Source organism: Dasypus novemcinctus, chromosome 7 (assembly GCF_030445035.2).
Source record: "Dasypus novemcinctus isolate mDasNov1 chromosome 7, mDasNov1.1.hap2, whole genome shotgun sequence".
Lineage (NCBI taxonomy): Eukaryota > Metazoa > Chordata > Mammalia > Cingulata > Dasypodidae > Dasypus > Dasypus novemcinctus.
The window spans coordinates 117,104,271-117,127,147 of NC_080679.1; the positions used below are offsets into that span (position 1 = coordinate 117,104,271).

The 22,877-nt window shown below is 42.1% G+C and overlaps 1 protein-coding gene and 1 long non-coding RNA gene across 4 annotated transcripts in view; one reads left to right on the plus strand and one right to left on the minus strand.

The window, feature by feature from the left end:
- The window catches only part of LOC111761741 (uncharacterized), a 28,425-nt gene extending 20,323 nt beyond the window's left edge, over positions 1-8,102 (minus strand). The window contains exons 1-4 of one of the 3 annotated variants that reach the window (XR_011649287.1): positions 7,728-8,092; positions 6,405-6,579; positions 5,417-5,494; positions 1,104-3,782 (exon numbers count right to left, since the gene is read on the minus strand). This is a non-coding gene — a long non-coding RNA (uncharacterized lncRNA). Of the gene's footprint in view, positions 1-1,103; positions 3,783-5,416; positions 5,495-6,404; positions 6,580-7,727 lie in introns of those variants that run through there. The other 2 variants (XR_011649288.1, XR_002795013.3) reach the window with 2 other exon arrangements.
- NCKAP5 (NCK associated protein 5) overlaps positions 1-22,877 on the plus strand; it is a 1,037,301-nt gene that overhangs the window by 414,649 nt on the left and 599,775 nt on the right.

The following is a 22,877-nucleotide window of genomic DNA, read 5'->3' on the forward strand; positions in this document are numbered from 1 at the left end:
TAAAGGAGATGTGCTTTTGGTAGATATTCTATATTGGTCTAAGGAAGTTCCCTTCTCTATCTGGTTTGTAAAGCATTTTTGTTACTGATTTTTAAAGTCATTAGTAAATGTTGAATTTTATTAAATGTTTTATCACATCTATTGAAGTTATATCTATTTTTAAATCTTATATAATCTTCCAAAATGGAAAATTAAATTCTTAGATGTTCTAGGACCCAACCATTTATGTGTTATTGTAGGATAAACCTTATTTGGTCATGTCATATTATTATTACCATTATTATTGGTACTATATGATTTTTCATATAATTAATACCATACCATACCATTAATGGATTCAGTTTTATTTAGGATTTTTGTGCCTACATTCATTCATCAATGTGTGTTAATGTATGGTCTATGTTTCCTTTTTGTGTCAAGGTTATTCTAAACTCATGAACACCTTTCCTAGCCTTGCCTCCTCATCCTCCCTTTCTCTCCCCTTCTTTCCCCCATTCTTCCCTCTCTCTTCCCCTCTTCTCTTCTTCCCTTCTTATTCTTCTATTCTCTAGAACTTTTTTAAAGATATATATTATTATGTTTTTTGCATTTTTCATGTTTTGTAAATAAAACATCTGGGCCCAGGACTCAACAACAAAAGAACAGCAATAAAAAATCATTAACAAATGGGCAAAGGACTTGAATAGACATTTCTACAAAGAATATGCACAAATGGCCAATAAGTACATAACAGGTGCTTGAAATCTGTAGCTATTAGAAAAAGGTAAATGCAAACCACAATGAGAAAGTACTTCATACTCATTAGAAAGGCTAGAATCAAAAGTAAGATAGCAAGTATTGGAAAGGATGTGGAAAAACTGCAACCGTCTTATACTACTGGTAGAAACGTAAAGTGGATACCTCCTTTGGAAAACTGGGTGGCAGTTCCTCAAAATGTTATACATGGATTGATCATCTAACCTGGCAATTCCTCTGCTGGGTATATATCCAGGTGAAATGAGAACATATGTCCACATGGGGATTTCTTTGTGAAGTGTTTAAAATATTCTAAACATAATTATGGTGATGGTTGCACACCTGCACAAATGCTAAAAAGAAATGAATTGTACAATAGGTGACATGATATGTAAATTATAGCTCAGTAAAGATGTTTTAAAATATCTGGGCCTATTGTTTATGCAGCGGTGAATATTTTTTGGCTATTCAACTGCTCAAGTTTCACTTGGTTCGTGAGTTTTATTAAAAAGTTTCTTTTATTTTAAGAAATTGATCATTCTACCTATTTTTACAAATGTATTGACGTAAAATTGATTATAGCAAAATAGCCCTATTGTTTAAAAAATCTCTGTTGTATCCTTAGATATGTAGTCTTTTTTCATTCCTAAACTTTTTGATTTATGTCTTCTCTCTTTTTAATTGATCAAGCCAATTTTTTTTCTTTGACCTTGTATTAATGCATTCTATTCTATTAGACTTTGATTTTATCTTTATCATTTCTTTTACTTTGTTTTTGTTGTTATTCTAGATTTTTGTTGGAGCTTAACACATTGATTTTCCATTTTTTGTCATTTCTAGTAATGTACTAAAATTAATTCCCTCAGTGTGTTGCTTCAGTTCCATCATACACGTTTGGTATGGTGTATTATTTTTAAGACATTAAGTTATAAATTTTCTAATTCCTTTTTAATAAATTCCTGGTCCATGTATTTTGGAAGTATTTTTTCGATTTTTATTAGGAAAAATATCAAATATTACAAAATTGAAAACCAGTGGAATAAACACAACTGAACATCAACAAATGTAAACATTTTTGCTTTATATATATTTTTCCTAATAGTAGGCACCATGACACTTCAGTGCTAAATATTTCAACAAGTGTCTTTAAAAATTAAAATCACTTCCTTTATAACCACAATTCCATTTTTTCACCGCTAGCAAAATTAGTAAGCATTCCTTTATTTCATTCAATACAAGCCCTTATTTAAATTTCTTTGTTAGCCAAATGTTTTTTATAGCTGTTTTCTTAGATCAAGACCCAAATCCATTAGCTGCATTGAGTTATGTAATGTCTCTCTTAATCTATTATAGCATCCATTGAAGATCTTTATTTGAATTAGTCATTTGACTTGGGGATTACAAAATGGTGATAATTTATAAGGTGAGCTTCCTTTTCACTGTAATTCCCCTATGAAAACCTCATTCAATTCTTTATTCTTTTTACAAAATCTTTATATTAAGGTGGAATTTACATATAATAAAATTCACCAATTCTAAGTAAATAATTTGATGAGGATGACCAACTATATACAGATGAGTAACCACCACCATAATCATAATATAGGACATTTCTCTCCTGCCAAAAACTTCCCTCTCTTCTCTCTGTAGTCATTCCTCTTCCCCCATCTGGGAAACCACTGATCTGCTAGAGTTATTAGAGTTTTCTGGAATCAAATGGAATCAAAGAAAAGTCAGGCACAAAAGACTACCTTCTTTCACTTAACAGAATGCCTTTGAGATTTATGCATGTAGTTGCATTTATCCACAGTGGGTTCATTTTTGTTACTATTAGTTCATGATATGGATGGATGTTCACAGGTTGCTGATATAGTCATGAGTTGATGGAAATTTGGGTTTCTGATTTTTGGCAATTATGAATAAGACTACTATAAACATTTGTGTACAGTCTTTGTGTGGACATGTTTTCAGTTATCTTTGGTAAATACCTAGGAGTGGGATGGCTGGGTGATCTGGTAAGTGTAAGAAATTGCCAATGAGCTTTCCAAATTTGCTATAGTGTTCTGGATTCCCATCAGCAATGGATGAGAATTTATTGCTCTCCAACCTTGCCAACACTTGGTATTGTCAATTTTCTTAAGTTTGTCAGTTCTAATAGGTGTGAGTGATTCTCATTGTGATTTTAACTTGAATTTTCCCAGTACCTAATGATCATAAACTCTTTTTATGCACTCATTTGCCATTTTTGCCATTTTACTTAGATCATCTTATTCGGTTGTGAGATTTCTATGTGTGTGAATTATCTCTTTGCTACTAATTTAATTGTATTAAACATGATCTGAGAATGTGCTATACATAAGATGTGATTGTGGTCTACTGAGATTTCTCTTTTAATGATACTTTTTTTTTTAAGATTTATTTTTTATTTATTTCTCTCCCCTCCCCCCCACTTCACCCCAGTTGTCTGTTTTCTGTGTCCATTCACTGTGTGTTCTTCTGTGCCCACTTTATTCTTGCCCACGGCACTGGGAATCTATGTCTCTTTTTTGTTGTTGTCATTGCGTCATCTTGCTGCATCAGCTCTCCATGTGTGCGGCACCACTCCTGAGCAGGCTGGACTTTCTTTTGCACTGGGTGGCTTTCCTTATGGGGTGCACTCCTTGCGCTTGGGCTCCCCTATGTGGGGAACACCCCTGCGTGGCATGGCACTCCTTGTGCACATCTGCACTGCATGTGGGCCAGCTCCACACGGGTCAAGGAGGTCCTGGGTTTGAACCGTGGACCTCCAATGTGGTAGGCAGATGCTCTATCCATTGAGCCAAGTTCACTTCCCTTAATGATACTTAATAAAAGGCAACAGATAAGACTTTCCAGGTCCATTTGCACTTAGAAGTTGTGTCCTATCTCAACATTTCTTGAATTAGAGAAAAGAGGACTTCTACAAAAATACCCATGGACCATAAGTTGAGAAGCATTTTGAAGCATAAGGCATTTAATTTCTTCATTGATTCATTACTTCATTCACGTGTTGAATATCTGCCATGTACCTACGTGTTGGGACATAATCCACATGGATGCTGCATTATTGACAGACAATAAACAGTTAAAAAGTAACCTTCATAAATTTGTTCATAGTTTTTCCCATATATACTCAAAACTCTGAGGATTCTCATTCATTCTATGGCTTTAATTTATAACCATCTACACTCTAAACAACTCCCAAATTTACGTCTCCAACCTGGACTCACATCTTGAAAACTATAACTGAATATTTACTTAACTGTCTACTTAACATCTCATTTTTGTTGGAAAACATCAGTAACAATCACCACCACCAAAACTATTTCTGCCAGTACATTTATATAGTACTTACCTAATGTTAGGAATTATTCTAAGAGTTTTATATATAGTAACTATTTTAAAAATTTAACTTAGCAGGCATCCTGATCTTAATACATTCAAAGCTGAACTACTCATTCTCCCACCAAAATTTGCTCTACCCATAGCCTACTCTACTTCAGTTTATTGCAACTCAGCCTTCCAGTAGCCTAGGTCAATCAGAGGGATTCTTTACTCTCTTCTTCCTTTCAACCCATGTGTTCTGAGCAAGTATTGTTGACTCTCGATTCAAAACAATCTCCATCAATTCTCAATATATTTCTTGCTATCACTCTGTAGAAGTCATCATTTCTCACCTAGATTTTTCCAAGAGCTCACCAAAAGAGCTCCCTGTTCTTCCTTTGCTCTCTGTAATTAATTCTCAACATGGCAGCCAAAATGGTCTACTCCTCTGCTCAGAACCCTGCATGTCTTCCCTTATCACTTACAGTAAGAACCAAAGTCTAGTTTGACCTGTTAGGTTCACCCAATGATTGGTCCTCCAAGCTCACTCCCATTAGCCCTCTCTCCTCCCTCTGTTCTTCTCCTACTGCTTCACTGATGTTTCTGAGCCACACCAGGTACACACATATCCAAGGGCCACTGCACCTGCTCTTTCCTCTTTCTGGGACCATCTTCTCCCAGGTATCTGCATGATTTGCCTGTTCCTTCACCTCCCTGAATCATTTGCTCAAACTTCACATTCTCAGGGCAGCTTTCACTGAGCATGCTATTTAGACTTGCACTGTACCCACTCTTTCCTGCTTTTTCCTCCATTGCACTGATGACGTTCTAAGGCAGAATATAATTTACTTATTCTTTTCTGTTGTCTTTTTTCCCTTCCAGAATGTAAACTGCACCAAGATCAAGATTTTTGCCTGTTTTTTTCACTCATATCTTTTCAGGAGAACCCAAAACTTGATGGATTGGAGGTGGTGCTCTCAGTGTAGACTATCACCTGGGCAGATGCAATTAAAAATAAACATTCAAAATGGGAAACTAGCACAGCAGAACTTAGATAATTGTTGAGCAGGATAGTGCCTAAGCCCAGTGTCTAACTCTCAGCTCAATACTTCTCTCCCTGGACCAAAATAATCTCCTGGAGATTGTCATTTAAATGCAGGTAGTGGCACAATACCCTGTTCTGGTGGAGATGACCCTTTCTGAAATATTTATTTTAGGTACCATGTTAATTTATACTTTAACATAACTCATTTATCATTGATAAATACACTAAACAAGTTGATAACAAAGAACTCCAAACATTCAAATATTACTTGTCTTTGACATATCATTTACTTACTTGGGAAAGTAGCACTTGAACCCTACCTTATCTCACCTCCAGTAGAGTCTCTGGGATGTATATGACTGTTATCCCGGCCTACAAATCAAAACTTCAAGCCATCAATATTCATGGCACGCCCACAGTTGCTTAGTGCTGTTGTAAGCACCACTGGGCTATAAAATAAGTAGAAGACACAGTCTCTGCCTAGATAAGTGGGTACTTAATGGGGCTTGCATGAGCTACTCAAGGATAGTAGAAAGCAAAAGAATGATTTGAACACTAATTTAAAACTCTATTCAGTTTCCACAGTTAAGTATTTTTTTTTGCCTAGTTCTCATACCTATCTAAATAAATGGTTTGAAAAATTTCCCCCTTCAGTTTTTCAACTGGTGTCTTGTTTATACAACAAATTATTTCCCCAGCAAATACTATCATTCTGGGTAGTTGACTATTTCTCAGCACTTCAGAAGACTGTACAAAATTAGGCATAATCCCATTGATTATATATTCTTTCGTGCTTTAAGAGTTGCTAGTGTGTATTGAGGACTACTGTTATTTTTATTATATTTTAGAAAAACAACCTGTTTTAAGGGTATCTTTGTAAGCTAGTACAAATATATGTGGTTATAGTGAAATGACATATTGAAATAGTTGGAAAGTATATTATTGGAAAGAGCATCTTAATTCATCTGCAGGTGAATGTCAATTTTAGAAGTAATTTTCTAATAAAATAGCATTTCTTTAAAAATAGCATTTCCATGACATAAAAGGAGGGGAAATAAAACATTATATGAAAATTCTTTAAACTCAAAATGGTGCTAGGCTGAGTTCAGCATTTTCTTGCCCTAAGCAGATTTCCTTTTATCTCCAGAAATGTCAACAGGGGGCAAAGGACCGAGCTGCTTCTTCAAGGAAATCCCATTTTTCCTCCTTAAGTGTTATTACCCCATGTACTTGGGAAACAACTTCTAACCCCAGACAAATGTCTGTTAGTACCACCTCTTACCTGCCAGCTACAATATTTGGATATCTGTGCCAGTCTCGGGGTCAGCCAGATGATAAGATTGCGGGTCCTGTTTGTTCAGTTCATTAGGGAAAATTCGTTCCACCCAGACGGAGCTGCGGTTTGGGGTGCGGGGGTGGGGAGCCCACGGCCTGCCGGGATGGATGGATTTTTCTTACTAGGAATAGGAAAAGGAAAGCAGCACTGTCACCCCTACTGGATCCCCCTCACCCTTTCAGTCCCTCGGTGCTGGGCAGACAATAGAAGTCACCTCTTTCTGGGCTCCCTATCCCGGTGCCCATCGTCTCTTCTTCCCCTCTCCACCCCTCATCCGCCGGCCTCCCCAACTCCGGCTCCAGGCGGAGATTTGTCAGAACCATTGGGTTGAGACTGATTGTGATTGCAGCAGATGGGCTGGATTTGACAGCCCGATCCTAAGCAGCTTTGGATGGGGGGGGGGGGGGGGGGCAGAGGGGCGGGGAGGGGGAGAAGGTGGGGGGCGGGAGTCTCCGGGCCTGAGCCGCCCGTAGGAGCGCACGCCGCAGCGCAGCCGGACGCTCCCCGGCAGCTGTTTAACGCGCGCCTCTAGGAGGAAAGTGGCTCCGCCAACCCGAGGGGCGTCCCCGCAGGCTAGTGAAACGTCCCGCGGCCAAGAGGACGCGGAGACACGGGGAGGCGGGCGCAGGCAGGCTGGTGGAGCACAACAAAGCAGAGGCGCGCGAGGGAGCTCGAGGTTGCCCGGCTGCCGGCGGCCGAGCGCCAACGGGGCTGTGGCCATCTCCACGCGCTCAGGACATGGCAAGTTTGTCAACTCCCGCCTCTGTGTCCAGCGCCTAGCTGCCCACGAAGTGACAGCACGGCAGGGTCTGCCCCCAGAGGGACGGCGCCCGGCCCGTCCCCGGCCCGCTGCAAAATGCTCCACTGCAGACCAGGTAAGGAGACGCCATCCGCTCGCCCTCCCAGGCGCCCCTGGCGCACGGCAGCCCCGGCCTCCAGCCCCACATCCCTTCGCTCCCACCCGTCCCTGTCGATCCCCTGCTTGCCCGCCTCGCTCTCTGGTGTCTTAGGTCCATCTCTGCCCTCTATCGCCCTTCCTCTAGGTCGCCCTTCCTTTCCACCTTACCGGATCCCAACGGCAGGGGGAGAAGTTCAGGGAGGTGGCGCCAGGTTACCGGCTCTCTTTTCCTGAAGGCACCGACACCCGATGCTGGCCGCGGGGTGCTAGTCAGTGTGTGAACGTGTTTCCACCTACTCACCCACCCCCACTACCCGAGCGGCCGCGCCCCTTTCCCCCATACCCCTGCTCCTCCCCACACTCCTTTCCACCTGTGGGACGTCGCTTTCGCGCTGGACGCGCAAATGAAAACACGCACACGTGCAGACACGAGTCCACGTTGGCATCCTCACGAGACTCCTGAAGGGCGGAGGCCTGGCGGGGCGGTAGGGGAGGGGGCGGATCTTGAGTACCCGGGCCCTCCCAAGTGCAGGGCCAGCAGCTCTCCTGCCCTTCGGACTGGACTCCTGTGTCCGGGTGCCAGCGGAGCGCGGCGCCTCCCAGGGAGGCTGCCGAACTTGGCACGTTGCTGGGGCACCAGAAAGCAGCCCTCCCTTCCCCCTCCCCAGTGGCCGGTGGCCTGGGCCGCTGCCTGGCCGGTCCCCCAGGACGTGCCCACCCCCATCTGGCATCGCCCGCAGGTCCCCACGCCGCGGTCCCTGACCTTGTCTGCCCAGCTCCAGGCTTCTTGCCCAAGCAGCCCCTCCCACCCTGCCGCCGCCCGCCGCAGCTCGCCTGGAGCGTGTGCCCTGTTGCTACTGGCAACTGCCTGCGAAGAAGGCCCAGCCCCAGGAGCGGCTTAATGCTGATTGATGGGCAGAAATACGATATTTTCTGGAGCGGAGCGGGCCGCCAGTGAGCACGCCCTCCCTCCCTGCCACCGAGCCCTACAGACCGCCTGGGTGGTGGGCGGTGCTCCTTCCCTCCCTTACTACTCACCCATCGCACCCCTTAGAGAAGAGGGACTGTTAGGATTTCCTCATCCCCTTGGTTTAAATACAGAGCAGGCTTTTGCTTCCCTGCTGAGTGACAGGCAGCGGCCCCAGAATTTCCCTTCTCATCCTGTTGAGTCGGATAAAGGGAGCCTCCTGTGCAGTCTGCTTCCACCAACTTACTGTTTTCATCTGCACCTCCTTTTATACCCCTTTTTCCGCGGAAGTGCCTAAAATAGATCACCCTTTTAATGACCCAGAAGTATTCCTGCAAATACTCAGGAAAACATTTTCCAGAAATCCATTTCATATCAGTACCCCTTCCTTAGCTACTTCTCTCTTCCCACTCCTCCTTCCTTCTGAAAGGCACAGCCAGGTTGTAAGCCTGAGTTTATAATGCTCAGGGCTGGGGCTTACATTTGCTTTTTCTGTGTGCGTGTGTCATTTTAACGCCCCTCAAACTGCTTCACCCCTTTCCTTTCCTGGCAGCCTTCTTTCTAAGCCATCACTATAGGTTCATCTATGTTTTCTGGACTAATATAATTCCTCTCCCAATCGGTAGTCCTTCTCCTCCCTACTCCCTGGTACTGAGTGCGTTAGGCTGGATTTAGTTATCAGAGAAATTATCTTTAGGAGGAGGGTTTGCTCTGCATTGGTTCCATCCCAGCACCCCAATATATTTGGCAATGTCTCTTCATCATCTAAATGGTCATGCTTAGCTTCTTTTTTCCCCTTGGATACTGATTCGGGCAGCAAAGCAACATCCTTGAGTGCTTTCATTTATTGGTCCAAACGAAACTTATTTGAGGCGCTCCCACATGTTAGGCACAAATCTTGGCTCTGTGGTGGGAGTGGTACAAAGACAAGATCCAAATGGATATCAGCATTTTAAAGCCTGAGTTACAGCTGGATTGTGCTTATTGCTATGATAGCTAACATTGTAACAGCATAGGACTTAATTTGCTTTCCTGCAGGCTTTCACAAGCATTATCTCTTTTAATCCCCGCAGCAGGAATTTTAAGTAGCAGGGATTCCACCCAAAGGCCCAGTAATGCTCATGAATCCTGCTTAACCAAAAAGAAAAGGAATCTTGCAAATTATTACAACAGCTGATGGGGCTTTAAAATATAGAATAAACAGATCAGGAGAAGCTTTTGAAGCTTAGTTCCTGGAATGCAGCTTGAAAAGATAACTGAAATGCAAGTAACTTGTACATTATCAGGGAGCGTTCCTGGGAAGAGACTCCATTCCTCAAACTGTGGCTCATTTCCAGGGCTCTGGGCTGTTATCTTATCCGAGGATCTAAAATGGGATGAAAGTGTTAGCACAAAATTACTGGGAGACTAGCAAATGAAGCAAAATGAGTAGGCAGTGATGTTACTTTCTTTAGCTACAAGGCATTCTTGAGATATCCGCAAGTTTCTAGTATATAGTTACTTGAGAAATGAAGCAATTTTCTGTACTTAGAGCATAAAAAAATGAATCTGTGTGCCTTGTCTGAGCCATAATGAAGACAATCAGGGGTTTGGTCATTTTTACCCATTACTTTGAGAACTGGATATATCTCGCATGGATGAAAGGTAGTTTCTCTTTTGTTTTTTTTTTAACCAGTTATAGGCAAAATGTGCAGAAGTTCTTCATGTAGATCTGTTCATTTTCTCCTCTGCTTCAACATGCAGGTCAGCCTTTCTCTGATTTTTAGCTGTGAATATCACTAGTGTCTTTCCTTCCCAAATGGCTTCGAGAATGCCAACTGACAGTGATATATGTTGGTTAGGGTTTTAGATAGCACACCAATCCTCTTGTTTAGTGTTTCTGATAAGTTTATTCAACAAGTTTTACAAGCCAGGTAGTTTATCATAGGCAGGTAATTATAGCCAGGGTCTGGCTTGAGATACAGCTAGATAAAAGATAAGCCTAGAAAGTAACCGTAGGGCGTGGTCTGATATTAGGAAAGGATGAAAATAACCAAGGGCACTTTTTATTGTTTAATACCATAGGGTTCTTTGTAGGAACTTTTTGATTTTTTGCTGTGGAGTGTACTCAAGGCTGTTACTCTGGGATTTGGCTTTGCTGGACGTTATTATAGCATTTTAGTTTAGAGCTGACTTTATGTCTCTAGAATGGTGATAGGTCAGTGAAAAACATCATTATATACATCTGTATTTGGAAGTTAGATTGGACACAGTGGGGTGTACTTCAGCAGCCTCTGTGCCAAATCCCTGAGGTTTTCAAATGAAGGATAGAGAGAGAGAGGGTGGATGCCAACCTCAGGCATCCTCCTGATTTTTCTATTTAACCTGAGAGAATTGAGTAGGGGAGAGTTGGGGGTACTGTGCTGATGACTGATGTCATCCTGGTTCAGGGTTATCTGTTTTTCCCACGACTCCCTAAACCAGGGCCCTAGGGTGCATGCCTTCATTCCTAGATATTTGCGGAGTAAATCCCAGCCTCCTTGCTGCTTATGCTGAGCTGTACCCTTTCCATTCTTAGCCCATAGGTTTTTGTGCTTTTCAAATACCTGGGAACTGTGTCCATCGGGGTGCCTGCAGCTGTACTTTACAGGACGCGGGTTGTCGAGTGGCTTCCTTGCTACAGTGACTTCACAGTAGCAAGTTGGTGCAAAAGGAATTGCAGTTTTAGACTGTGAATTTTAAATCATTACAACTAGGTTCAAACACATCTTTATTAATCAAAATAGGAAACATTACAGTCATACACATTTTTGCCAACAAGGAATAAGTTTGCTTATTCCTGTAGCATAAAAATCTTGCTTCAGGATTCGATGAACTCTTGGAAAGCATTTTCTGCATCCTGCTGGTGTGGAAGTGTTTTCCCTGCAAAAAGTTGTCACGATGCTTGAAGAAGTGGTAGTCGGTTGGAAAGAGGTCAGGTGAATATGGTGGATGAGGCAAAATTTTGTAGCCCAATTAGTTCAACTTTTGAAGCATTGGTTGTACAATGTGCAGTCTGGCATTGTCGTGGAGAATTGGGCCCTTTCTGTCACAATGCCAGCTGCAAGCATTGCAATTTTCAGTATATCTCATTGATTTGCTGAGCATACTTCTCAGATGTAATGGTTTCGCCAGGATTCAGAAAGCTGTAGTGGCAGCAGACCACCAAACAGTGACCATGACCTTTTTCTGGGGCAAGTTTGGCTTTGGGAAGTGCTTTGGAGCTGCTTCTAGGTCCAGTCACTGAGATGGTCATCGCTGGTTGTCATATAATATCCACTTTTTGTTGCACATCACAGTCCAATCGAGAAATGGTTCATGTTATATGGAATAAGAGGACACTTCAAAACGACAGTTTTTGGTCAGCTCATGAAGCACCCACTTATCAAACTTTTTCACCTTTGCAATTTGCTTCAAATGCCAGGTGACCATAGAATTGTCAAAATTCAGTTCATTGGTAACTTCTTGTGTAGTTTAAGAGGATCAGCTTCATTGAATGCTCTCAACTGGTCGTTGTCAAGTTCTGGTGGCTGGCCACTATGCTCCTCACCATCCAGGCTTTCATCTCCTTGGAAAAACTTCTTGAACCATCACTGCACTGTACGTTTGTTAGCTGTTCCTGGGCCAAATGCGTTGTTGATGTTGCAAGTTGTCTCCACTGCTTTATGACCCATTTTCAACTCAAATAAGAAAATGTCTTGGGAAACGGACTTTGGCCCAGTGGTTAGGGCATCCGTCTACCACATGGGAGGTCCGCGGTTCAAACCCCGGGCCTCCTTGACCCGTGTGGAGCTGGCCATGCGCAGTGCTGATGCACGCAAGGAGTGCCGGGCCACGCAAGGGTGTCCCCCGCGTGGGGGAGCCCCACGTGCAAGGAGTGCACCCATGAGGAGAGCTGCCCAGCGTGAAAAGAAAGAGCAGCCTGCCCAGGAATGGCGCCGCCCACACTTCCCGTGCCGCTGACGACAACAGAAGCGGACAAAGAAACAAGACGCAGCAAATAGACACCAAGAACAGACAACCAGGGGAGGGGGGGAAATTAAATAAATAAATAAATCTTTAAAAAAAAAAAAAAAAAAGAAAGTGTCTTGAATATGCTTTTTGTCTAACATCATTTCAATAGTGTAAAACAAATATAGAATAAACAGCAAGTAATAAGTCATTAGCAAAAAAAAAGTAAAGAAATGCACATTAAAATGATGTATAACATAACCACATTTATTTAAGAATGTGTGCCAATGTCAAGCGGTACATTTCAACAATGCAAAACTGAAATTACTTTTGCATCAACCTAATATTTCACTTTGGCAGCTGAGGGCTGCTGCCTTGACCTAGGATTGCAGCCTGGATATGCCACTCATCCACCCTCTTTCTCCTAGCAACTTATTTTTCACAGCTCTCTTCAGCACAGTGTCCTTAGACAGTAGGTGGTACTAGATAAAATGAACAGTCCCTGGGACTTCGTTACTCACCCCAGAGAGCATAGCTATTGGGTATTGGTTGCCATGGATGGGTCCTACACGTGCTTGAATGAGGATGCCATTTTCTAGAATTTCAGGTACTATGGCAGTGGGGGAAGTGCGTTGAGGGATTGAGGGAAACTAAGCATTTTATGTTAGAAGGTGATATAAGAAAAAGGCTGTAACATGTCCTGCTGTGGGTAAGGCCCCAAGTGAGTGGTTTGTTTTGAGTTGAGTATTGCTAGAAATGGTTATCACACAGGAGGTGTTTAGGAGCTCAGAGTTGGGAGTCATGCAGACCTGGATTCAAATCCTGGTGCCATCATTTACTACTGATGTGATTGGGGCCAAGGTTGTTAATCTCTCTGATGAAGCTCAGTTTCCTCACCTACAAAATGGAAAAATATTGGGCACATTTATAAGTCGTTAAGATTGAAATCTAGCACACATCATGGGCTTAGAACGACCCCTACACCCAGGAAGATCAACAGATGTTAACCTGCTGTGTTTTTTTGATGGTTTTTCTATATTGGTTAGGCCCGGAGAAGAATTTCCTTTTTTTACATTTCCTGCTCTCTGAGCCTCCTTCCAGCACCCCTACAGAGAAAAACCACTTCCAAGGAAGAGAGTGGCAAGCTACAACTTCTACGGAAGTGATGGCTTAGAGCAAGTAGACAGCTACTTTTCAGAAGGACCCATGGCTTTCGCAAGTGTGAGTGTAGATAATACTTATTCTGTCCTTGAGGTGCACATAGTTCAGTCTGTAAGATAAGAAAGACTCAGTTCTCATTTAATGCATCAAATGCTTGCGAAAGGCTTTATATTGGGCTGTAAGGAATACAAAGGAAAAAACCAGTCTGTTCTCAAAAAGCGTCAGAGGTAGTAGAGGGGAAGGGTTGATATGGCAAGAAATAATAATAATCAGCATAATAGTGAGCATCATCATAATAAAGACACCTATCATTTATTGAGACAGGAGTCTTGTTATCTATGAGACAGATATTATTTTCTCCATTATAGAGATATTCTATATAAAGGTAGGTGTTATAGTAGTGTAATTAACAAAGTACTTTGGAGGACAAAGGACAAAGTTCTCTTACCAGATGTCAGGTGGTATTCGTTGGTGCTTTGAAAGAATTGTTGGGAAATCTTGAATGTGATTTATTTAATGATGACAGTATACAAGGTTGTTTTTGGGTTCAACAATCTTTTGATCCTGTGCACTCTGGTCACAGTATTATAGAAGTGAGGAAGAGGAACAACTTAGAATTTTTTTGACCAGCCAGCAAGAAATTGATTCTTTTCCCTTTCTCAGTACTTTGTTCATTTTAATTTCACATGCCTCCAAGGAAAATGTTTTACTGGCCTCCTTTGAAAGACTCATTTAGTCTAAAGACCACATTATCATCAGTTTTTCTGATTTATCTCTGTGTTTTCTGTTTCATGAGATTTATGGTGCTGATGTTTTGTATTATTTAATTCATAATGAGTTTTACACACACACATACAAGCACAAACACTTGCCTCCAAATGGTAAGAGTGGCATTGTAAGTAAAATAACATGAACTAGTCCAACCTACTGACATTATACTCAAATGCAGTGTGCAAAACACAGGTTACCTGATACCAAATTAGGATCAACTTTACTTCTGCCATATTGTTCTTCATTTTTTTCCCTCAAGTCATTTCTTGTTGTGAATGTGTATTTTCTTTTTACTAAAGTTGCTAAAATTCTGATATGGTAGTGCTGTTCTTCCCACTTCCTCCCAAGTGACAGTTGGGCAAACTTAGCTGTCACTCTCCACTGTGCTTTTAATTGAGAATGTTTTCAATGGACTGTCTTTCTAAAGTCTGAAGAGGTATTTTTATCTTAAGAGCCCTAAATTTACTTGAATTACTATAATGGGAAAGGGGAATCACATAAGGCTCTCTAAATATTTTGTTGTGCGTATGCATTTTAATCTTTAGTAATGATATTTCTAAGGGAAACATTTATTAACACAAACATCATAGAAAGTATGAATTGGTCTTTCGACCTATAAATCCATTCTGTTCTGGGTTAAAGTCTTTGTGGCACCAAGAATGTTCCAGCCAAACCAAACAGCACATCTTTGCAAAGGCAAAAATGATACTGGTCCTACCTTTTCATTCACTTCTTCATTTGTTAATTTACTCAACAGATTGGCGTTAGGTGCCTCTCGAGTGTCAGGCAATGTGACTAGTATCAGTGTCCGTTATTCTAACCCTGAATTTTTTTTTTTAAAGATTTATTTATTTAATTCCCCCCCTCCCCCGGTTGTCTGTTTTCTGTTTTTTTTTGCTGGGTCTTGTTTCTTTGTTCGCTTCTGTTGTCGTCAGCAGCACGGGAAGTGTGGGCGGCGCCATTCCTGGGCAGGCTGCACTTTCTTTCGCGCTGGGCAGCTCTCCTTACGGGGCGCACTCCTTGCGCGTGGGGCTCCCCTACGCGGGGGACACCTCTGCGTGGCGCGGCACTCCTTGCGCGCATCAGCACTGCCCATGCTAACCCTGAATTTTAGCAGCAGAAATCACTAGCTCTCAAAAGAAACAAGGAAAGAAAAGAAGCAAATAAATTTGACATTGCATGGTTCTACCCACTTCCTCCTCCTGACAAAAGATTTGACTTATTTTAGGCCATTTCATTGTTATTTTGCATTATTATATTTTTTAACTTGTTCTTTTATTTTAGAAGGTAGAAACCATTATTCCTCGGAACCTCAAGAGTTTGTCTTAATTTTCCCTATGATGTTTCCAGTTCTGTTTTATGCTTAGTGCTCAATGCTTAGTAGGTATTCAATAAATATTTGTTGAATAGAATGCAGAAAGGAAGGTAGAGAGGGACAGAAGGAGGAAGGAAGCAACTTAGCAATTTATCTGTTAGGAATTAGCAATTTATTTGATTTGAGATGTAACCTATCCCAAATGGACATAAGCCTGTCCCACTTGTTCTTCTCTCCCTGTAATTCATTTTTCCTGCCTTAGAACAGATTATGGAATATTCCATCTTTCTCTTGGACAATCCATTTTAGGGTTGGGCGTGCACAACCTTGTATCTGTGGTTTCTCATTAAATAGTTTCCACACTGGTGATGATTTTCTAGAAGTTTTAGCATGTTGTTGCTGCTTTACAACATCCCTTACCCACTATGCTGAATTAATATTACTCTGAGAATTTCATTCTGTCTTAATATGGGCTTATCCTTCTTCTTCCTCTACCAACATGCTTGGAGAGATCCTCCTTATCTTCTTTAAAGAATATCATTTATTTAGCACTTTCTTTCTTCAAGACCTTGACCTAGGTTTACGAATTCATAGTAATTAGTTTTACAATGTTATTAGTTATAAATTAAATATAAAACAAAAATGCCCTCAAAATACAGTCTAGGTGGAGAAACAGGATACAGGCATATAAGGTAGCAAACATTTAGTGTTGAGCAGGTAAAATGGTAAGGAGAAATCAGTGTAACAGGAGGCTGGGGCATGAGCTGTGATGGAGGGCCAGTGTGGTTGGGATAGACCCCTGGGGGATGAGGACCCTGAGCTGGAGACTTAGGCACAGGGAGAGAAAGGGAGAGAGTGATCTAGTCCTGGCTCTGAGCCAGAAACATGAGTGGCCCTGGAGGAAAGGAGTGACACCTGAAGTTGGAGAGGTGGGGGACCCTATACTTTCTGTGGCTCACTGAATGCACGCTGAGCACTTTGGACTGTATTCTCTAGGCTAGTGTTTCCAAAGACCTAGTGTTCTCCAGAACACTAGTCCCATTGGCTGCAACAGTGTTTGGGTTGCCATTTTTGAAAAAACTGAGAGAAGCTGAGAGAAAGTTAAAAAGAGAAACCATTTCTCTACTGCCAAAATAGGATGGGCCTTTAATATATGTTAATCGGCGTTGTTAATCCCTTAGAGTTTCCCAAAGTATTTTCGGTCATGGCGTAACTTGGGACACAGTTTTCTCTCTGTGGAGCCTGTCTTGGGAGATGCCTTTTAAGCCATGTGTGGCTTCTGAGTCAGAGGTGATATGAGTCAGTGTTGTTAGGCACATGCTTCTGAAAATGGTGTGTAATGATGCACAGAGTAGGGGGTGCAGAGCAGTCAGGAGACGCTAGCTTTACCCAGCAGGGCATGGTGAAGGGCTAGATTGGGAGAGTGGTGTGGGAATGGGAAGAAGGATGGATTTCATGAATTGTTAGACTATAGGAAACAATCCCTTCATTCTCTTGTGAAAGACCGGATTAAAAAAAAAAAAAAGAGTTGCCAAGATGGAAGAATAAAGGCTATTCCACAATTTGAGATATTTTTGTATAGGAGTCTCATGTAGCAAACTCTCCATAGAGTTCTAGACTTCTTTATGTGCTACAAGACAGTCAAGAGCAGTGAGGTACTGCAGATAGACTCCAAACCTAATGAAACAGGCATGCCTTTGCAGGCACCAGCCTTTTTTTGCGGGAGGGGTGGTGCTCTGTAGTCCAAATGCTTACCCAACAAAATGTAGTTTAAACACAACCCAGACATTCAAACAACATGCTAGCTGTAACAGTACCATAAGTAACTCTGTGCTGTCATTAAGGCTCCCTGCACTGGGATGTGAGCTGTAGATGTATATGCCTAAGGAGTGTCTGCAACAGAGAAAGAAACTCTGTGCCCTTGCTAAAGTGCATCTTAGCCAGTTTTCCTCCTCATCACGAAGCACTTTATCCAGAATGACACTGGGCATAGTATAGAGGTCACACACATGTTGCTGCCAGGTCTGTTGAATGTATTCTTCCCTAGAGATACAGAGATTACAGCACAGGATGTTGGGTCCATCATTTGTTTACTTGGTCTCCAAGGACTGGTCTGAAGGCTTGTTTACCATCTTCATATTCTGCTTCATCTCCGTGCTTGCAGTTATGCCTCTGGCTCTCTGGTTGTCTATGCTCCCAGTCACATGATGATTTTTCTCTTCGTGATGATTTTCTATGTCTGAAAAATGTTCTTAGCACTTTCCTTTCCAAAATAGGAAGCAAAATAAAGCAATAATGTAAATCAAACAGCTTTGCCGTTTTTTTCTTTAGAATTTTTCATCAGAGTAATTAGTCATCCTGAGCTTCCCAGTTTTCTTACGTATTTATGAATAGAAATGAATTTAGCTGCTTAATAATTTATTCTTGATATTTACTTCTTTCCAGTCCCACACCATTTACAACTCTATTTATATATTTGGTAGTTTGCAGATGAGTCAGTGTAGTTGTGGTCATTAAATATGTCTGATTATTTTTCTCTTTAATTGTTTAGAATCCAAAAAGAGTCCAAAAGAAAAGACTGTATTGTTTATTTGTAATTCTCGTGGTCTTGAAAACCCTGAGTTGTATTTCAGTCGACTTTTTAACAGATCTCTGCCCACTGGTATCTGTTAAATTAACTTACGTACGTAGACATAACTTCCACCACCCTTGATCATACCCACGACTTTAGACAGGAAATTCATGTTGATGCCTGAATTCTTCATTTGGCTGTCTACATTGGTTAACTTAGCTATTTACTTGCCAAATCTCTCCTTTCCCTTTGAGAGCAGTGATGGCTGCTCTCCTCTGATGAGGGTGGAGGGAAAACTTGGCTGTGTCCAACCCGTTGTCTAGTAATTGGTATTGTTTGGAGAGTTAGTGACCAGGAGGAAATGGCCTTCTCTTGCTCACATGAATCTGAGAGAGGCGTGGAGAATGAGAGCCACAGAGGGTGCACAGCTCTGAAGGAGACACTTATCAGGGCACAGTGGCCAGTAAATTTCCTCTAGTGGGCTAGATTTAAATGAGGAGTTTTGCTTTTCTTTTAAAACTACAGGACTTGTTTTTCTTTCCTTGCATTAATTGCAGAATTATCACCAATGAATGTAAGATAATGCTATGCCATTACTGGTTCATGTGGTCGCATTCATTTTCTAATTAAATGGTTACAATACACTCAAGGTATTTTACATTTATCTTTCTTTCTCTTTTTTTTAAACCACAAATTGAATATGCTTGTGAGAAATTGACGCTGCCTTTTTACATGTGTTTTAAGAGGATTTTTCAGAGGGTTTTATTTTGGTAAAAATAAAAACATACACAAACAGTATATTATTCATATTCATCATAAAAAAGCAACTGTAAAGGAGACCATAATCAACCTTAATCACTCTATGACTGCCTATTATTTGGGGGACAGAATTTTCCCACATGGAGTTATTAATTTGAATGAAGGGTTTAATTTAGACACCTACTCATAGCTTTGGTTTTATGTAATTAAGCTTAAGAAGAATGGATAAGGTTCCCTTTTATTTAATGAACAAATGCGAACACATCACGTAAGTATAAGGGTGCACATATAGTATGCATATTATGCTGGCACAGAGACTTATACCATTAACTTAGAAATTACAATTCAAAAGAAGATAGATTAGATTTTGTTTTCAACTTTATTTTTGGTTTACATAAAAATTTTTATTATGGAATTAAGCTGCACGCTGTCTTTTTGTCTTAATTTAGCCATTGTTCCTTCCACTTTGAAAGAGAAACCACAATATTTTGTTTTTTCACAGGCCAGAAAATATATTTCTTCATATGCTTTGCAGCCTTTGGAAGATTATCATTTTAAATCTTTAAAAGAAAGCATGCTCCTTACCACCTGTCATTTCAGACTCAGAAGCTGGCACATAATTTGTTCAGTAATAAACTTTATATTTAAAAGTATAAACTTTATATACTTTTCATCCCATCTGAATACTAGATTTTACTTCCAATGAGAGACTGTTGTATAAATTGATGAGGCTGCCAATGACACTCTTTGGTTCCTAGAACAGAATAAAAGTTGCTAAAAGGATACTGTGGAATGCTGTTGGAGGACTATTTTAATGTACTGAGGTGCCACTGCCCACCCAAAGGGCAGATTTTTTTCTTGATGAGAATTCTTATATTTCTTTTCATTTGCCTTCTTCCCAGAGAGTCTACTTGGCCACTATCTGTTTTGTACCTCATCCTCGCATCCCTCAAGGTCTCCCTCTTGGCCATGCAGGGCTGTGAGTCTTCTTGAAACACATCTCCCAAGGCCATCGCTCACAACTTATCTTTTTGCCCCAGGAATAAAACTCACATGAATCAGTGGATCAACAGGATGGGGAATAGCCGTTCACTAGAAGCCAGAGGGCATCTGCTTTCCACGGCTTTTCCTCCAAAAATACGAAGAAGTGATGTGTTAAATAGTTGTCTTTATTGTTGTATTTCCAATTTTTTGAAAAAAGTTTTGTGTCTCAAGGCTCTGGAAACAAAATAGAATTTATATAAACATTTATATAAACATTTATCCCGGAAGGAGGAAAATACAAATTGTTTGGAACTGAAAGCTTCTGTCATAACTATCAAGTAGTGAAATGTCAAATTACTTTATAACAGTGCTTCACATGTAAATAGGATTTTTGTGTTTGCAAAAGTCCTTTTTAGCAAACATTTCATTTTGATCTCACAACAACCCCTCAAATCTAGGAAGGTCATTATGTTATTTTCATTTTTTAATAAAAAGAAACTTTTTTGGTAGTCCAATTGCTGGTTGAATTTCACTCAGCTAGTGATTAACTCAGGACTAGAATTCAAGTTTCCAGGCTCCTCATCGAAAGCCCTTTCTCTGAAACACATCACTGGTATTTATATTATTTAAAGTAAGTGTTTAATAAATTGGCAATGCTTTTTTTTTAAACTCAGGTCTCCACTTCTCTGTCAAAGACCACTAATTCTGTGATATAGTTTGCAAAAAAAAAAAGTTTAGCTTGTTTATTGAGAGAATTGGGCTTTGTCGTCACAGCTGGCTTTCAAATCCGTCTCTACCTGACCTTGGATAATGTACTGAACCTTACCTAGCCTCAAGTTAAAAATGGCTTCCTAATGCCCATCATGAACTATGGTAGTGAAGATGAAATGAGACGGTGTATGTGAAAGGTGGGGCATGCAACCAAGGTGCCAATGATGATTGCTTTCCCTCTCCTCCTCATTGCTCTTGTCCTCTACTACTGTAAAATAAAATTTTAAAATCCCCAAGCCTAGGGTTTAACATAACCACCTGCGACGGTTTGCTTGGTCGGTAGAGGTGGGGCCTGGCTGCGAACGAGGGGTCGGTCCAGCTTGGGACGAGGGGTCGGTCCGGCAGCAGACGAGGGGTCGGTCTCACAGGGGTTGCGCGGTTCGGCTGACGGGGTCGCCCGGCGAAGCAGGCGACGAACTGGGGACAAGGGAGGTCAGGCCCTTGTCGGGGGCTCTCAGGACTGGAAGGCGCACGGCAGAAGAACTACCGCGGAGACAAGGTAAACACGCAAGTCCAACGTTATTGAGGGAGAGGCAACAGTTTTATAGGGGCTGGGGAAGGCTGATTGGTCGAAGCCATGCCCTGTTCTGATTGGTTGCCGGAGAAAGGTCAGTGGGCGGTACTGGACGGGGGAGGGGTGGTGGTTAGGGATTGGCTGTTGCTGTTGCTGGGGGAAGTGGCAGGGTTTAGGGATTGGTGGCTGCTGTTTCTGGGGTAGAGGGCAGACTTGAGTTTCCCACCCACGCCTGGCTGTTGCTGCTGTTGGGGGGGGTGGGAAGGGCAGACTGGAATTTTCCACCCTGCGCTTGCGCAAGGAGAAAGAAGGCATAGTGTGGCGCTATCTGGGAGGAGGGGCGGCCACGGAAGCATGGCTGCCGAGAAGGGGAGACCCGAGGGCACTCTGCGCCCATGCCGAGCTCCCTTCAGGGGTGGCGGTGGGCCCGACCAACCACCCTATTACAGGGGCAGCAGTTTGGAATAGGCCTACCGCGGCCGCCGTCCCCCGCCAGGTCAGCAAACCACACTTCAGCCCGAGGGCGACCGCAACCACCGTTGTGCTACCCCTCACAAATCTCTGAGCTGACTGAGTTCTGCTGGGTGGTTCTTCTGTTGCTCATGGTGTTGCTTGGGTCTGCAGTCACCTGGGGGCTTGGCTAGACTGTCTTATCCAGGATGGCTCATTCACATGTTGGGTGCATTGGGAGGAAGGGCTGAAGCTGGGGATTCTGGGAATGCTGGGTCTCTCTCTCTCTGTGCCATCTCTCCTCATGGTCTTTCCAGCTGGACTTCTTAAATGGTCAGAAGAAGCTTCTAGGAATGTCTTAGGCTTAGTCCTTGAACTGGCATGGTCACTTCTGCCAAGTTCTGTTGGTTATAGAGTTACCGGCCAGCCTCTTTTCATTGTGGGAAGGGACTACACAGGGTGTGAATACCAGGGGAATGATTTCCTGGGGGCCAACTTTAGAGACCATCTACCCAAGTCATCAACATCTAGATGTTTTGAGGGCAGTCTTTCCCAGGGTTTTGTCCCGGGGCCACGAATGAGACAACCCCAATCCTCGGTCTGTGAGAGGAGGGTTTCTGCCCCTCTGTTGTCACACCAGCATTGATGGGAGGCCGAGCATCCTGGCTGCCCTCTTGAAAACCATACAGGAGTCCAGCTTCCTTTCTCACCATGAGGTCCTCGTGGTAGAGGAGCCAGTGGTCTAAGTCTGGCATCGGTCCTTTGGTGGTTTTCTGATAATACCTCTTCATGCCCACATTTATAATTTTAAACCACTTTTCCATTCTTTTGGCCTATATTCCCATTTTACAAATAGAGAAACTGAGACTAGCAGTTTAAATGACCTTCCCAGTGGCAACACTTGAAAAAGGCAGACCCCAAGTTCCAGCCCAGGGCTTCTGCATCTGAGACACTTGCCTCCTGGTCCTGATTCCCTTCAAGGATAAATGTGATGAAATGGGGGGAGGGGGGTTCTAATTCTGCCACTTTCTACCTTTGTGAATTCCAGCTATTAATTTCTCCATTCCATACCCTTCGTTTGCTTTATTTGTGGGATGTACTGTCTTTTTCGTGGAAAAGGGAAGAACAATACTTGCTTTAACTGTTTTGTAGACCTGTCACCGGTGTTTAATGAGGTAAGCTTTGTAAAGGGTCCAGCAGCACGCCTGGCATATAGTAGGCCTCTAAGACATGTTACTTCTCCCTCTATATTTCTTTCTGAGTTATATACTTTGTTTGTTTATTTATT